Source organism: Ascaphus truei, chromosome 15 (genome assembly GCF_040206685.1).
Source record: "Ascaphus truei isolate aAscTru1 chromosome 15, aAscTru1.hap1, whole genome shotgun sequence".
Classification (NCBI taxonomy): Eukaryota; Metazoa; Chordata; class Amphibia; order Anura; family Ascaphidae; genus Ascaphus; species Ascaphus truei.
The window spans coordinates 42,184,097-42,201,596 of NC_134497.1; the positions used below are offsets into that span (position 1 = coordinate 42,184,097).

Here is a 17,500-nt window from a genome sequence, read left to right on the forward strand (position 1 = left end):
CCCCAACCTGGGGGCTGCATGAGATTGAGGTGCAGCACCAGTTGTAAGTAGAGTTCAGGGTTCACCCCAGAAACCTGTCCTGTTATACCCCATGTCATCACGGGAGACTCAGGGCCCCCTGTTACTATCAGGTCTACAGCACATACACTCAGGTAACCAGAGCAGTAGATTCCCAAAGAGACCCTATGTGAGATTGGGGAGGTGAATCAGGGTTACACATGTATTACAGGCTCAGGGGTTATGTCATATGAACATCGGTCAAAAGGGAGGAACAGAAGCAGCTTTACTGTGCTATATTAAGGACCAAGAGGAGTATACACAGCTACATGCAGCAGAAACTATCTTCCCCTAGCACAGTGCCTGGGAAATGTTACTGTCTTGTTTCTAATCTACACAGTATGTGACACGTGATCCGTTTGGAAGTCTAAAAACTACAACTCCCATGATCCCTTTAGTGTGAGCATGCGCAGTAGGACACAGAGCTGTGACCTGGATGTAGTCAGTATCTCCACTTCTGGGAAAGTGAATCTGCAGCAGAGAGAGGAGAGATCAGAGCACAGCTGCCTGCGGCAATGATAGGTAGGTGTGCGTGCGTAGGTACATATATATGTGTGTATATATATATATGTGTGTACTAGCTGATATACCCAGCGTTGGCCGGAATTTAATTTTCCCACTCCCGCGCTCTCTCTGCTCACCCCCTATCTCTTCTCCCCCTCTCTCTCCACTCACCCCTGCCTCTCTCTCCCCATTGCCTCTCTCTCTCCATTGCCTCTCTCTCTCTCCCCATTGCCCTCTCTCCCTCCCCATTGCCCTCTCTCCCTCCCCATTGCCCTCTCTCCCTCCCCATTGCCCTCTCTCCCTCCCCATTGCCCTCTCTCCCTCCCCATTGCCCTCTCTCCCTCCCCATTGCCCTCTCTCCCTCCCCATTGCCCTCTCTCCCTCCCCATTGCCCTCTCTCCCTCCCCATTGCCCTCTCTCCCTCCCCATTGCCCTCTCTCCCTCCCCATTGCCCTCTCTCCCTCCCCATTGCCCTCTCTCCCTCCCCATTGCCCTCTCTCCCTCCCCATTGCCCTCTCTCCCTCCCCCCTGTCTGTTTCTCCTCCGTTGACAGCAATCTGGGCCCCCGCCCTGCACATGAATGCGGCCCCCCACCTTCCCAGTTCCGCCCCCCCACCTTCCCAGTTCCGCCCCCCTCGTTCACTCCTCCGTTACCCCCCCCCCCGTTCACAGCTCCGTTCCCTCCCCCCTTCACAGCTCCGTTCCCTCCCCCCTTCACAGCTCTGTTCCCCACCCTTCACAGCTTCCCCCCGTTCACAGCTTCATTCCCCCATCACAGCTCCTGTCCCCCCCTTCACAGCTTCCCCCCGTTCACAGCTTCATTCCCCCTTTCACAGTTCCTGTCCCCCCTTTCACAGTTCCTGTCCCCCCTTTCACAGTTCCTGTCCCCCCTTTCACAGTTCCTGTCCCCCCCTTCACAGTTCCTGTCCCCCCCTTCACAGTTCCTGTCCCCCCCTTCACAGTTCCTGTCCCCCCCTTCACAGTTCCTGTCCCCCCCTTCACAGTTCCTGTCCCCCCTTCACAGTTCCTGTCCCCCCTTCACAGCTCCTGTCCCCCTTTTCACAGTTGTGTCACCCCCCCCCCCGCGTTCACATGTGCGATTCCCCCCCTTTCACAGCTCGGCCCCCCCCTTCACAGCTCCATTTCCCCCCCTTCACAGCTCCATTTCCCCCCCTTCACAGCTCCATTTCCCCCCCTTCACACCTTTGATTTCCACCCCTGGGTTATGGACCTGCACCCACCTCCCCTTCACATCTCCAATTCCCCCTCCTTCAGAGCTCGCCGTGGGGGGGCAGGAGGGTTGTGATTTTCCCTCCCCCTCTTCAGAGCTGTCCGGTGGCGGCTCACTGGGGGGGCGGGCAAGAGGGTTGTGCGGTGGCTCATTGTGGGTGCAGGTGGGGGGGTTACTCTGACGACCATATACTGCTCTAAGAAGATATTGGAGTTTGACTACACTATATGCTACTGTTAATAGGCTCTGCATATATCTTCACAGTATAATACATTTGACCATCAGTATACTGTTTACATTTTTACAGACTGTCAACTGTATCCTGCGAACAATTTTGAGCTTATCAATCACCAATATAGTATACCCAGCTACATTGTAGCCTACCTTGATATTATTCAGGTATTTTAATTGTGTTGCTATCACTCCCATAATAAAGACTATCTCACTAGCCTGAGTCATGACTTATATGTAATTTCTTTTTTAATTATATCAAGAACATAACCAACTTAGCAAGATTGTAGCCACACTAATCCCTGTTACATGCTGCTATCGATAACACTTTGTATGACATTGCATTTGTACAAAGATTTATGGTTATCAATTAGTTTGGTGTTGTTACACCACCGAGCATATACTTCAGCAGGAGATCAGGTAACTAATGTGGCTATACAGCATGGTGAATATGGTATGTGGTCTTACACTCATTACACACAACACTGATTAACATATACACCCACCTATCTGATTCACCTTCTGTTAATATATATTTTAGTATCCACTTTGTCCCTCTTTGTTAACTTCATTTTTTTTTTGCTGTTTACTCCCGTGAAACTTGACCAGATGCTCTGGCAAGACGCCAAGGACTTTCGGCCCTGATGATAAGGGAAGAATGTTAGCTCTGCATAAGCAAAGTTTCACTCCCTAGGATAATTGGAATGCACAGACCACCTCCCCTATTACCATCCAAACTGGGTAAAAGGTGTTGGATATTTACATACGATTAGTCCCTCTGTTTTACCATTCCAACAACCTAGGTTTGGTTTGGGAGTGTATTGTTTAATATTTATTTTATTGGTTTGTTACCAGTTGTTTAAGGTGTTGTTAGTCTGTGTGTTATGTCCAACCATTTTATTAATTAGATTAAACCATTATAGGTTACGTTTTATCCTTCATACACTATACATCACTCCAGTGAGTGCTGGTACTATAGGGGTCTCTTTGCACTTGGCTAGGCAAGTGTGTGTTTGTTCATTTGTGATACAGGAAAAAACATTACAATGCAACCTGTTTATTTTTATATTTTCAACAAAAGACAGGTGACTGCGTGCGTGGGTGACTGGTTGGGTGACAGTTACTTGACAGTAACTGTGTGGGTGGGTGACAGAGACTGTGTGGGTGGGTGACAGAGACTGTGTGGGTGGGTGACAGAGACTGTGTGGGTGGGTGACAGAGACTGTGTGGGTGGGTGACAGAGACTGTGGGTGGGTGACAGAGACTGTGTGGGTGGGTGACAGAGACTGGGTGACAGTGACTGTGTGAGTGGGTGACAGTGACAGTGACTGTGAGTGGGTGACTGGGTGACTGTGTGAGTGGGTGACTGTGTGAGTGGGTGACTGTGTGAGTGGGTGACTGTGTGAGTGGGTGACTGTGTGGGTGGGTGACTGTGTGGGTGGGTGAGCGAGCGGGTGGGTGGCTGGGTGAGCAGGCGAGTGGGCAGGTGAGTGAGCGAGTGATTGTGTGGGCGGGTGACTGAGCGAGTGATTGTGTGGGTGGGTGACTTTTAGTGGGTGGGTTAGTGACTTTTAGTGGGTGGGTTAGTGACTTTTAGTGGGTGGGTGTGTGACTTTTAGTGGGTGGGTGTGTGTGACTGACTGGGTGGGTGTGTGACTGACTGGGTGGGTGTGTGTGACTGGGTGGGTGTGTGTGACTGCTTGGGTGGGTGACTGGGTGGATGGGTTAGTGACTGGGTGGGTGGGTTAGTGACTTGTAGTGACTTTTGTGTGTGTGTGTGTGTGTGTGTGTGTGTCATGGTAGCCACAGGATTATAATATACACCAAATACTCTGGGTTGAATTGAATACGGCTGTGATATAATAAAGAGATTTTATTCCTTAAAAGACAGGTGGACACACAATGTTGGACAAATAACAAACGGAATATATACACTTACTTGGGAAGGGGACAGATGAAATAGCCCAGGACACAGGCTAGCATTGCATCAGGTACAATAACGAAGAACAATGGGTATAGAGCTTACAATCACTTATATGGGATTTGAGTTCGATCCCTTATCATTGGGGCTCCGGTATTGGTTAACAATTACCTGGACCCAATTACCTTGTGCCAGCTAAAGTGGGAAGCAAAGTAGTATTTGCCCACAGGGGTTTGGCACATGCGCACAGTCCTCTGGCAGAGGCCCATTTCCTTAGCCCCACACTACAAAGTTGGCGTCTAAAAGTCTGCCATCTGGGTATCTGGACCAGGAAACTCTGACCAGAGGTGTGAAGTATCACACTTAACATGAATAGCCATGTCCTGCTCTTTCTCCACCCTGCATACTTAATCCGGGGGAGGGAGCCATTGTTCTGAGCTTGCTACTCAGACAGCCCGGCGCGCTGGCCATTAACATACCTCCTGGGCCAGTAACTTTCGAGGGCTTTACAATAGGCAGCAAACTACAGTATGCCTATAACAATTTATACATATCAAAATACTCTGTTTGGTTGATCCGAGAGGGCTGCAAATTGCCATGCAATCATGCTTGAGGTGTGACTGCATGGTGGCCAAATTTCAGCCCTCTAGGTATCACCGAACCGGAGATAGCAATATTGGGTTTAAAACATCATGTTATACAAACCACATTTCTCCGCCATTGAAGTCAATGGCGACAACCACACTTTATACAGTTAATTATCCTCTGTTCAGTTAGGCTGAAAGGGCTGGGAATGGCCATTCAACCATGCCGGAGGTGAGATTACCTGGTGGCCAACTCTCAGTCCTCCATCCCCCACCGAACCGGAGATAATGATTTCAGGTTTTAGTCATTTTAAAACCGTCAACACATTTTTTCCCTATGGCGGTGACCGCAACTATTCAGGTGCAATACCCTCCATTCGGTTAGTATGAGAGGGCTGAAAATTGCCATGCAATCATGCTGGAGGCATGACTATCCAGTGGCCAAATTCCAGCCCTCCAGCTATCACCAAACCGGAGATATGAATATCCAGTTTTGGACATTTTTGAAACTGGTACCTGGGGGGTGACCCCTTTATTACAAGCCTGACCAGCCCATCGTGACAGGTTGGGTGGGTGGAAGGGTGAGTGTGTTAGTGACTGGGTGGGTGGGTTAGTGGGTGGGTGGGTGGGTTAGTGACTGGGTGGGTTTTTGAGTGGCATGTTGCATGTCTCCCACCGTACCTCAGACGGCGGAGCCATGCAGGAAGCGGCACTGAGCACGGAATGTCTGGGAGAGATCTGGGGGGAAGAGCCGGGGAAGGGAGAGCGGCCTCTGGGGGTGAGCGCCGGGGAAGGGAGAGCGGCCTCTGGGGGTGAGCGCCAGGGAAGGGAGAGCGGGCTCTGGTGGTGAGCGCCGGGGAAGGGAGAGCGGGCTCTGGGGGTGAGCGCCAGGGAAGGGAGAGCGGGCTCTGGGGGTGAGCGCCGGGGAAGGGAGAGCGGGCTCTGGGGGTGAGCGCCGGGGAAGGGAGAGCGGGCTCTGGGGGTGAGCGCCGGGGAAGGGAGAGCGGGCTCTGGGGGTGAGCGCCGGGGGAGGGGAGAGCGTGCTCTGGGGGTGAGCGCCGGGGAAGGGAGAGCAGGCTCTGGGGGTGAGCGCCGGGGAAGGGAGAGCGGGCTCTGGGGGTGAGCGCCGGGGAAGGGAGAGCGGGCTCTGGGGGGTAGCGCCGCAGAAGGGAGAGCAGGCTCTGGGGGGTAGCGCCGCGGAAGGGAGAGTGCCGGGGAAGGGAGAGCGGGCTCTGGGGGGGAGCCCTGGGGAAGGGAGAGCCAGAGAGAGCCGGGGGAAGGGGGAGAGCCAGGAAACTGCTGGGGCGGCGCACGCGGTGTGAGGCTTACGCCCTGCCCGTGACGTCACCCCACCCCGGCGGCAATGAGAGCAGAGCCGTGGGCGGGCGGCAACCATTCACAAAACGCACAACACCACAGACAAAATTTCAGTTTTATAGATTCAGGGCTCGCCTGCTGCAATGCGCAGTAGGAGAGAGAATATAAAAATAGAGAGAGAAGAGGAGAGATCAGAGCACAGCCGAGAGGTAGGGAGGAGGCGGGGGGGGGTGTACATATATGTGTACTTCAGTTAATAAGTTTTCTACATTTCACTATTTGCATCAATTTGCACTATTTTATATTCTATTTCCTAAAAATAAAGTCCTCGGAAGGGAACTCCCTCCTCCCCCCCCCCCCCCCCCCCGTGTGGGGCTCTGTGTGAGGGAGCAGGGGGAGGGGCTCTTTGTAAGGGAGTAGGAGGGGACTCTGTGAGAGGTAGTAGAGGGGGACTCTGTGCGGGGGGGGGGGCTCTGTATGACGGAGCGGGGGGGCGCTCTGTGTGGGGGTCTCTGAAAAGGGAGGAACTGAAGCAGCTTTACTGAGATATATTCAGGACTGAGAGGAGTATACACAGCTACATGCAGCAGAAACTATCTTTCCTGATCACCCTGGCAGTGGGCACCATTGGGTTAATCCCTTCTCACTCTAGGTAGGACAGGAAGTAGACTTTTGCAGGTAGGCCATATAAGGCCCCTCCCTCTACCTGCACCTTAGTCTTTTTCCTGTCCTCACAGCTAGGAGTAGGATTTGTTATTTTCTAACAGGGCTCACCTACTGCACCTTGTGCAGATATCCAGGGTCTCAGCCTCTCTGCCCTGAAGCTCCGCGATGCGCCCTACGGGTGACAAGTCGGAGACCTCTTAGAGTCGGGGGAGCCCCTGTTGGGGGGGGGGGGGGGGGGGGAACAGCTGCAGCCGCAGCCGCGGGCGGGGAAGCTTAGGTGCAAAGCCCAGGACCGATCGAAGGCGCACAGCAGCTGCAGCTGGGAGCCGTGGAGGCCCAGACTCACCGCTTAAGCGTATGGTACGCTGCGGTAAAGTACCCAGCAGCCCGCTACAGGCGGAGGGGGGAGCAGCCATAGCTGCGAGCAGAGGAGGCTCAATTGATCGCACTAGCGTATGGAACGCGGCGGTGAACTACCCCAGTAATTCTGCTGCGAACCGAAGGAGGTTCATATTGACCGCATGTGTATCTGAGATACTGCGGTAAAAGGGTACAGTGCAGGCGGCCGCTCGGGAGCGTGCACGTAACGCCGGCAAATGCGTGCACAGACACGCGAGCCGTACACGAGCACTTGATGACGTCAGAGAAGCGACGACCACACGGTGTATGTGTGAGTGAAAGCTGCAGCATGGAACGCTCAGCAGGGAGAAGCCAAGTGCTGGATATGGATTCAAAAATGGAAACACCCAAAACATCAGTTCCCAAGACTAGGTGAGTCCTTAGTTTTAGTTCTACATGGGAAAAGAGAGATGGTATATATACATTAGGGTGTATGTTTAGTATTTATTTTGTTTTTATAAATTAGTTCGGTGGTTACCCTCCCAGAAGCAGGATCTTCAAAAGGGACGGGGGAATCCCTGCAACATAAATGAAAGGTTGCTAAGAAAACTAAATGGTGTTCAGCTTGTGAGAAACCAGCCCTAATAGGGAAGTAATTATGTGAAGATTGTCTTAAGACACCTGCAGGTGATACCAATGAACAAATGAGAATTTTCTTTATTGATGAAGGAGGCTGTTAAACAGAGAGTTGATGCGGCAGTACAGCAAGCTGTTAACCCTGCGCAGGAAAGATCTAGATCCCAGACCAGTCTGGATAAGGGGAAAGGTTTTTTCATCATATGGGTCTGACATTGATTGTTTTCATGTGTCAGAGAGTGAAATGGATTCATCAGATAGGGATATTCAGGAAGGAATCTGAATTTGATGTAGAAAGGGTGGATCCACTCATCAAAGCCATGATACAGGTGGAACTGGAAGACATTGAGGAGTTAACCCACAAAAAAGATAAAAAATTTGGGGCGAGACAAAAAGTGTCCTGGCTGCTTCAAGAGTTTCTGTACTGGCCTGCTTTGACAGGCTAAGCAGGCTGCTGCTGCTACTGCTGCTGCTGCTGCTGCTACTGCTGCTACTACTGCTACTACTACTGCTACTACTGCTACTACTTTAAAAAGGTAGAGTCTTTACTATCCATCAAGTAGTTAAGGACCTCATTCAGGTGGAGTTGGCGCAACCAGACGCCAGAGTATTTACGCCTAAAAGGTTTGGGAAGATGTATCCATTCCCACAAGAGGAGGTAAAATTTTGGGTGTCAGCCCAAAGGTGGATACTGCTATTTCCAGAATAGTAGAGAAGACCACAATTCCAATAAGGAACTTGCGTCATTGGAGGACGCTATGGATAGGAAGATGGATACGTATGGAAGAAAACATACGTTACCGCAGGAACATCCTCATACCTTCCATAGTTGCCAACATTGAAGAAGCAATACACAAAGGTGTGGAAAGAAGTGCTATTCTTAAGCACTGTCCGAAGTAAAATGAGCAGCAAAATCTATGGTGCTGGCGGTATCAGCAAGAAGGGCTTTATGGCTCAGACAGTGGATGGCTGACACAGCATCAAAGAACAACTTGTGTGGATTACCATTGAAGGTGAGTTCCTCTTCGGTAACAAACTGGATGCAATAATAACAAAAGCATCAGGAGGTAAGAGCACTTTTTACCTCAGGAAAAGCAGAAGATTCGGTTTCCAACAGGCTAATAGAAACCAATATAAGGAAGCAAAGGCATATAGACCTGGCAGGTCATCTCCAAGACAAACAACATGGAGGGACGGTCAGGACCGGCTTTTTTGTGACAGTTGCCAGTAGGAGGGCGACTGAAGCAGTTTTCTGCAACATGGGCCCAAACGATACAGGACAATTGGGTATTACAGACCATTCATCAGGGGTACAGTATAGAATTTAGAGAGATGCCAAGAAGAAATATGTTCTTAACATGGATACAGTCCAAGGAAAAAAGAAGGCAGAATAATTCGGCTTTAAAGAAATTATTACAAGCAGAAGTAATAAAGAAGGTACCTCAGGAAGAGGACGTGAAATTTATTCCAGAATTTTTCTAGTAAGGAACCTACAAGGGAGTACAGAGCAATTCTAGACCTAAGAAGTGTGAACCTGATTATTCAAGAGCTACAACCAGGAGACTGGATGGTGGCAATAAGACTTAGGAGATGCTTATCTACAGGTGCCCATAGCAAAGGGACACCAAAGATGCCTAAGGTTTACAGTAAATCAAGATCATTATCAGTACACAGCACTGCCATTTGGTCTGGCGACTTCCCCAAGGACGTTTATAAAGGTTCTAGCCCTTCTAGGGGCAGAAATGAGAGAAGAGGGGTAGAAATATACCCGTACCTGGACGACATCCGGGTAAAATCAGGGAGTCTGGAGAAACTCCAACAAGACCAGAAGATGGTATAACCTGCCTGGAACACCACGGTTGGTTAATAAACAGAAACAAGAGCCATCTCATGCCACTCAGCTGTTAAGATTTCTGGGGGTAGAATTGGATACAGCAAAAGGAGAAGTGAGACTACCAGACGCAAAGAGGCAAGACATAGCCATGCAACAAAGAAGCTCAGGAAAGCTACCAGGACTTCAGCAGAAGAATGCATGAAGCTCATAGGGAAATTCGCTTCAACATTAAGCGTCAGAAAATGGGCAGCAATACATATGACACCAAGAATCTTGTTACACCCACACACAAAACAAGAATTAAAGTGGAGGGAAGATACCCGAAACCTGGAAAAAAGACAAACACTACACCCAGTGCAATGAGTAAGAATTACAACAGATGCGAGCAACACAGGTCGGGGTGCCCAGATGGGAGAAACATTGGTGCAAGGAACCTGGACAAAGCAGGAAAAGCATCTTCCATCAAATCTGCTGGAATTAAAAGCAGTACAGGGCCTTAGAAGCTTTCCAAGACCATATAAGAGGTGGCTGTATAAAAATAGAATCAAACAGGTCAGTTGTCAAGTATATAGCCGAACAAAGAGGAACCAGGAGCAGAAAGCTGATGAACCTCACAGCAGAAATCCTCTTTTGGGCAGAGTGCCACTTGTAGGAAATTACAGCCATACATATCCCAGGACTAGAAAATGTCACAGCAGACTTTCTAAGTCGGAACATCATACACTCAGGAGAAGGGGCATTATAGCCACAGGTGTTTCAAGAACTGGTAGAGCGATGGGGTCAGCCAGACATAGATCTCATGGCGACACACCAAAACCGCAAGGTAAGGAGCTACTGTGCCAGACAGTTTCATCCAAGTGCACAGGGTACAGATGCTCTCAGTTTCAAATGGCACTTCAAGTTGGTATACCTGTTCCCTCCAATTCCCTTAATTCCGGAAACAATCAGGAAAATCAGGGAAGACCAAGCAGAGGTGATATTCATAGCACCCTACTGGCCAAGAAGGCTTTGGCTCACACACTTGGTAAATATGGCAGTAGATACACCATGGCACATACCAGATCGCAAAGGGTTGATGCGACAGGGGCCAATATGTCATCCGAATGCCAAACAATGGGCTTGACGGCATGGCAATTGAGCAGGAAACATTGAGACTGAAAGGTTGTTCAGACAAAACAATCCAAACCCTTTTACAAGCAAGGGAAAGTTCCACATCGAAAGTATACCATAGAATCTGGCTTTGCTTTCGCGATTGGGGTGAAAAGGGAAAACAGAAGTCCTTTCACCTAGAATTGGATCAATTGTGGAGTTCCTGCAAAAAGGATTTCAGAAAGGTCTCAGTCTTAGCTCATTGAAAGTACAGGTGTCTGCACTATCAGCCTTGTTGGAAAGAAATCTGGCAATGGAAAGATTGATCATCAGATTCTTTCAGGCAGTTAAAAGGTTAAGGCCTCAAATCAAGAACAGGGTACCTACATGGGACTGGTCCCTAGTATTGGATGTACTAACAGCAGCTCCGTTTGAACCTATACAGGAGATAGGCTTGAAAGGGTTATCATGAAAAATGGCGTTTTGATAGCAATCACCTCAGCAAGGAGAGTGGGAGAACTACAGGCTCTATCAGCCAAGGAACCATTCCTAGTCATACATCGAGACAAGGCAGTTCTCAGACCAGTACATCAATTCCTGCCAAAAGTTGTATCACAGTTCCACATAAATCAAGAAATTGTGATTCCGACATTCTGTCCAGAACCAAAGAATAAGAAAGAAGAAAGACTACACAAGTTAGAGGTGGTAAGATGTCTAAAAGTGTACCTGGAAAGGATGCGAGATATCAGAAAGTCAGACAGACTATTCATCAATTCCAGAGGGACCGAAGAAAGGTCAAGAAGCTTCAAAGACAACAATTTCCCAGTGGATAGTGTCTTGTATTAAAAGGCTTATGAAAGCAAAGGACAAGATAAACCTTTGAACATTAAAGCTCATTCTACAAGGGCCATGTCTACTTCATGGGCATTTAAAGCCCAGGATACACCAGGACAGATTTGCATAGCGGCAGTCTGGTCCTCATTCAATACATTCTTGAAATACTACAGACGAGACGTACAATCATCAGCTGACGCAAGCTTTGGGCGTAGAGTCTTAGAAACTGTAGTAAAATAAAGTGTAAAGTGTATTAATAAAGGTCAAACTGATAAGGCATTAAACTGGTGTTGTCTATTCTGATGTATCCCTCCCTAAAATTTGCACTGCTTGGGTATGTCCCAATGGTGCCCACTGCCAGGGTGATCAGGAAAGGAGAAAATTTAAACAACTTACCGTAATTTTCTTTTCCTGGAACCATGACAGTGGGCACATAGGCATTAGACATACATAGGGAGGGTAACTATGTGCCCACTGTCATGGTTCCAGGAAAACAAAATTACGGTAAGTTGTTTAAATTTTCTCCTTTCCCTAGCACAGAGCCTGGGAAATGTTACTGTCTTTTTCTAATCTACACAGTATGTGACACGTGATCCGTTTTGAAGTCTAAAAACTACAACTCCCATGATCCCCTTAGTGTGAGCATGCGCAGTAGGACACAGAGCTGTGACCTGGATGTAGTCAGTGTCTCCACAAGTAAACTCCGACTGCAGCAGAGAGAAGAGATCAGGGCACACCTCACCTGCGGCACATACAGTCATGTGAAAAAAGAAAGTACACCCTCTTTGAATTACATGGTTTTACATATCAGGACATAATAACAATCATCTGTTCCTTAGCAGGTCTAAAAATTAGGTAAATACAACCTCAGATGAACAACAACACATGACATATTACACCTATTTTATATATATATTTATATATATATATATATATATATATATATATATTTATTATAAAAAAGGTAAACGGGGAAATCCAGGTAACAAAGAGACAGCACACCGCAGTATAATGAAATAAATAAAGTGTATTAACACAGGGCTGCCCCTTTATTTATTTAATTATACTGCGGTGTGCTGTCTCTTTGTTACCTGGATTTTCCTGGTAACCTTTTACATGTTTCTATATGGGACGAGCATCTGCCTACATTTGAGAAACTGTGAGTGCAAACTGTTTTTTCATTAACTGTGTGTGTGTGTGTGTGTGTGTGTGTGTGTGTGTGTGTGTGTGTGTGTGTTCAATAAAGAATATCACTTGTGAGCACATCCACATGTCTTAGACAGGTCTGCAACCCTGCCTTTCAACCATTATCACCTTGCATACAGTGCTCCCACTACAGCAAAGGATTCTGGGAAACGACATGCAAATGAGCACACAATGTGTCACCTTTTGCCTGGAATATCCATTCACATGGAGCCCATTTAAGCTGACGCATCGCCGTTCACACAGCTTTTAAGCACAGCATGGGACTACTGTAGCAAAGCACACACTGACACACACACAATACTGCGACGGGAGATGCTGCTGGAGAAGCCCCATGAGACAGGACCAGGGCTCGCGAGCGAGCACACGTCAGTGGAACGCATAACACATATGAATATAAATGTGTTCCACTGACTGCGTTACACAGGGATTTAGTGACCCCTCGAGCTGAATCTTCACCGATTGATCACAGGAGAACGGATCGATCACAATTTAGCTAATCATTTGTCAGTGTTTGGATTACATTGATGCGCATATGGAAGGGGACATTGAAGTGAACACTGACTGGCGCGCGCGCACACACACTGACTGGCGTGCGTGCTGACTGGCGCGCGCACACTGTCTGACAAGCACACTGACTGACACCCACACTGACTGACACACGCACATTGGCACGCGCGCACACTGACTGACACGCACACTGAACGACGCGCGCACTGACTGACGCGCACGCAAGCACACTGACTGACACGCACACTGACTGACACGCACACTGGCTGACTGACACGTGTGCGCACACTGACGCACACACTGACTGACTAGCGCTCCCACGCACACTGACTGGTATGCACACTGACTAGCGCTCCCACGCACACTGACTGGTATGCACACTGACTGGCGCGCCCGCGCACACTGACTGGCGCGCCCGCGCACACTGACTGGCGCGCCCGCGCACACTGACGCGCCCGCGCACACTGACTGGCGCGCACACTGACTGGCGCGCCCGCGCACACTGACTGGCGCGCACACTCACTGGCGCGCCCGCGCACACTGACGCGCCCGCGCACACTGACTGGCGCGCACACTGACTGGCGCGCCCGCGCACACTGACTGGCGCGCCCGCGCACACTGACTGGCGCGCACACTGACTGACGCGCCCGCGCACACTGACTGGCGCGCACACTGACTGACGCGCCCGCGCACACTGACTGGCGCGCCCGCGCACACTGACTGACGCGCCCGCGCACACTGACTGGCGCGCCCGCGCACACTGACTGACGCGCCCGCGCACACTGACTGGCGCGCACACTGACTGGCGCGCCCGCGCACACTGACTGGCGCGCACACTGACTGGCGCGCCCGCGCACACTGACTGGCGCGCACACTGACTGGCGCGCCCGCGCACACTGACTGGCGCGCCCGCGCACACTGACTGGCGCGCCCACGCACACTGACTGGCGCGCACACTGACTGACGCGCCCGCGCACACTGACTGACGCGCACACTGACTGGCGCGCCCGCGCACACTGACGGGCGCGCCCGCGCACACTGACTGACGCGCACACTGACTTGCGCGCCCGCGCACACTGACTGGCGCGCCCGCGCACACTGACTGGCGCGCACACTGACTGGCGCGCCCGCGCACACTGACTGACGCGCCCGCGCACACTGACTGACGCGCCCGCGCACACTGACTGACGCGCCCGCGCACACTGACTGGCGCGCCCGCGCACACTGACTGGCGCGCACACTGACTGACGCGCCCGCGCACACTGACTGGCGCGCACACTGACTGACGCGCCCGCGCACACTGACTGACGCGCCCGCGCACACTGACTGACGCGCCCGCGCACACTGACTGGCGCGCCCGCGCACACTGACTGGCGCGCCCGCGCACACTGACTGGCGCGCACACTGACTGGCGCGCCCGCGCACACTGACTGGCGCGCCCGCGCACACTGACTGGCGCGCACACTGACTGGCGCGCCCGCGCACACTGACTGGCGCGCCCGCGCACACTGACTGGCGCGCACACTGACTGGCGCGCCCGCGCACACTGACTGGCGCGCCCGCGCACACTGACTGGCGCGCCCCCGCACACTGACTGGCGCGCCCCCGCACACTGACTGGCGCGCCCCCGCACACTGACTGGCGCGCCCCCGCACACTGACTGGCGCGCCCCCGCACACTGACTGGCGCGCCCCCGCACACTGACTGGCGCGCCCCCGCACACTGACTGGCGCGCCCGCGCACACTGACTGGCGCGCCCGCGCACACTGACTGACGCGCCCGCGCACACTGACTGACGCGCCCGCGCACACTGACTGGCGCGCCCGCGCACACTGACTGACGCGCCCGCGCACACTGACTGGCGCGCCCGCGCACACTGACTGGCGCGCCCGCGCACACTGAAATTGTGTTTTGATTTTTAATGAAAAATATCACCATCACAAATACAATTTCTGTGTCAAAACACAAAGAAGTTTCACTTAAAATACGCGTGTTCGGCACACACACTTTTTTTGTTTTATTTTTTTGAACTTCTGCTTTAAATCCAACCTAGCGGCGGGAAAACATGAAATCTCTTGGAGTACACGGCTGCCTTGAAAAGGATGAAATCACCATTTAACCCTTCGGGTGCCCTTTTGATGTAGCTGCTATGTCACCGCGTCTGGCCCCATGATGTAATAGCTACGTCATAGTAATCCTGCTGGTTTTCCTAGGGGAGATGTAATTCTGTGCTCCTGTGCAGGGCAGGATGGATCTATCACTACGTGCGATAGGAGGGAGGGGTCTCCCCGTCCGTGCTGTCATCAGTGAGGGAGCGATCACCTGACCCCTCCATCACTCACAGGGTTAAAATAACTGTTTTACTTATTTGTATTGTGAAAGAAATCCTGTTCTGTATTTCTCCAGGAACATTTATGTGTTTGACTAATGAGGGCTTTATAATTACTTTGTTTTCTATGGAAATGTTATGTTTTTTTGTTTGCTAAACAGGTTTTTTAACTTGACAATTTGCTACATTTTACCTTTTAAATATGCCAGTGTTATTGGTTCACGTTCTTCCTAGGAGGGACTGTCCCTTTAAATACCATTTTCCTACTCTGCTTCAGTTTAAATAAATCCTGAGATTACAAACCCATAAGAGTTTGTACAATCCGCCTTTTCTCCTTGCTAGCTCTCCTAAGCGCTCCTTTTCCTCTCACCCCACAAGTCTTTCCCCGTCTTAGGAACGCAGGGTCACATTTCTCTAAGCCTTATTTAACCAGAGCAGCTGGTGACATTATGGATAACTTTGGTTGCTGTCACCTACACTACTTTACCTACTTTACTGGGCAGCTAATGCCACATCTATATTCTCCAGACTATTATTACTCTGTGACCATTACCATCACTTATTGTCTTTCCAAATCCTTGTAAGAAGAAAGAAAAGACGTCACATTATTAACAACTTGTATCTTTTTTCAGCTCTTTATAAAATAGACATTACTTTGAGACCTCACTAACTGTCCCAATTTTAGGTTTGTAAATTGTGTGAGAAACGAGGAAGAACAGAACCTTGTGACGTTGCAGGAGCACAGGAAAATCTACTACAGAACCTGCACAGACCTCCCCCCACACACAGAGATCCTGGTCTGGTATGGAGATGAATATGGGAAAGAGCTTGGTATCAAGTGGGGTACGCTGTGGAAAAGTAACGCGCCAGCACTAGGTAATCAGGAATATGTGTGTTATGTGATTTTTACATCTCTATTGTCTTATTACTGATGTTACATTGCAAATATTGATAGATCTGCATACACCATTATAGGTCAACTAGAACTTTATATCACTAAACCTGACTTGAGTCAAAGGGCCGGATACATCAAGCTGTGGTAACCAACAATGCCGTATTACCGCGCATAAAAAAAGTGTCTTATTATCATCGTGCAATGAATCAGCGTTGCAGCGCCAAAAATAAAGCACTTTTTATCGGACCCGTTAAAAGCATCGGATCTGATTAAAAAAAACAGTCATAATACCGCATTTGCAAGTAAAAACTGCCATACATCAAGTTCAGATATTTATCGGAACGGGATGAACGGCAGAAATACCACAAATATTTTATCACCTGCTCCAGGCTAGCGTTAGCCCTGTCTTTCCTATGTATATAATGGCCAATATACTGCCCATTATATACATGGGCACGATAAGCTAAACCAACATGGAATAGATGATAAAATAGTTATTAAAATACATTTCAGTACATATTAACCACTTATAGTCCACGGGTCAACTAGTCATCGGTTTCCATGCCTAGCTAACCACAAAGGATATAACATACACATTACACTACACTACCTACCCCCCTTTGCCACCTTAGTGACTTATAGAGCATGGTTACAGTAGTTCTTGGTTTGTCCCGCAGGCATAAACAAAACACTACAGCTCAGATATATCAAATTCTGTTAAAGTCGCGTTAATATTGCTCCTGGGGAAATAATGAACTAATGGGCATTATTACCGCAATTTTAAGGTTATGTATATATATATATATATATATATCAAGATTGTGGTAATAATTTACTGGGTGCGATATTTGGGCCAATCTCACAATTTGGGAATTAACGTGACCGTTAATAATGTGTTACATACCGCATTGGGTTAATATTTCTATCACAGGCTTCTGTAATGTCTATTACAGAAACCTATGATCAAAATAACATTAGCCAGTTTCATGCCTGTTGTTACCAAGGTATACCACAGGCACCAAAGGGATTAATACTTTATTTAAAAAAAAAAAAAAAAAAAAACATTACTTAACCCTGTGGCCCCCGTTAGTGGCCAGTAAAGTGTTGCCATTCTAGTTGCTAAGGTATCTGAAAAGATAGTGAACTGTCATCAGCCCATTAGTCCGGTGCTCCAAAAACTATGAGAAACGTGTAAGGCTGGAGAAAGCTGTAAATTTGTAGTTTTGGCGTATTGGCACCAACTTCACCGGCCACATACGTGGAACCCTACAGGTATACCATGTATACGGTCGGAAGAGGAAAAACTAAAGAGACTTGGGG

At 49.6% G+C, this 17,500-nt stretch overlaps 1 protein-coding gene across 2 annotated transcripts in view; it reads left to right on the forward strand.

Annotated features, from left to right (window-relative positions):
• Positions 1–17,500, forward strand: part of LOC142466870 (uncharacterized) — a 40,464-nt gene that overhangs the window by 131 nt on the left and 22,833 nt on the right. For both annotated transcript variants that reach the window (XM_075572417.1, XM_075572416.1), the window contains exons 1-3: positions 1–43; positions 398–579; positions 15,971–16,161. The exon at positions 1–43 is cut by the window's left edge and continues 131 nt beyond it. The gene's annotated coding sequence lies outside the window, so the exon portion shown is untranslated. The remainder of the gene's footprint in view (positions 44–397; positions 580–15,970; positions 16,162–17,500) is intronic.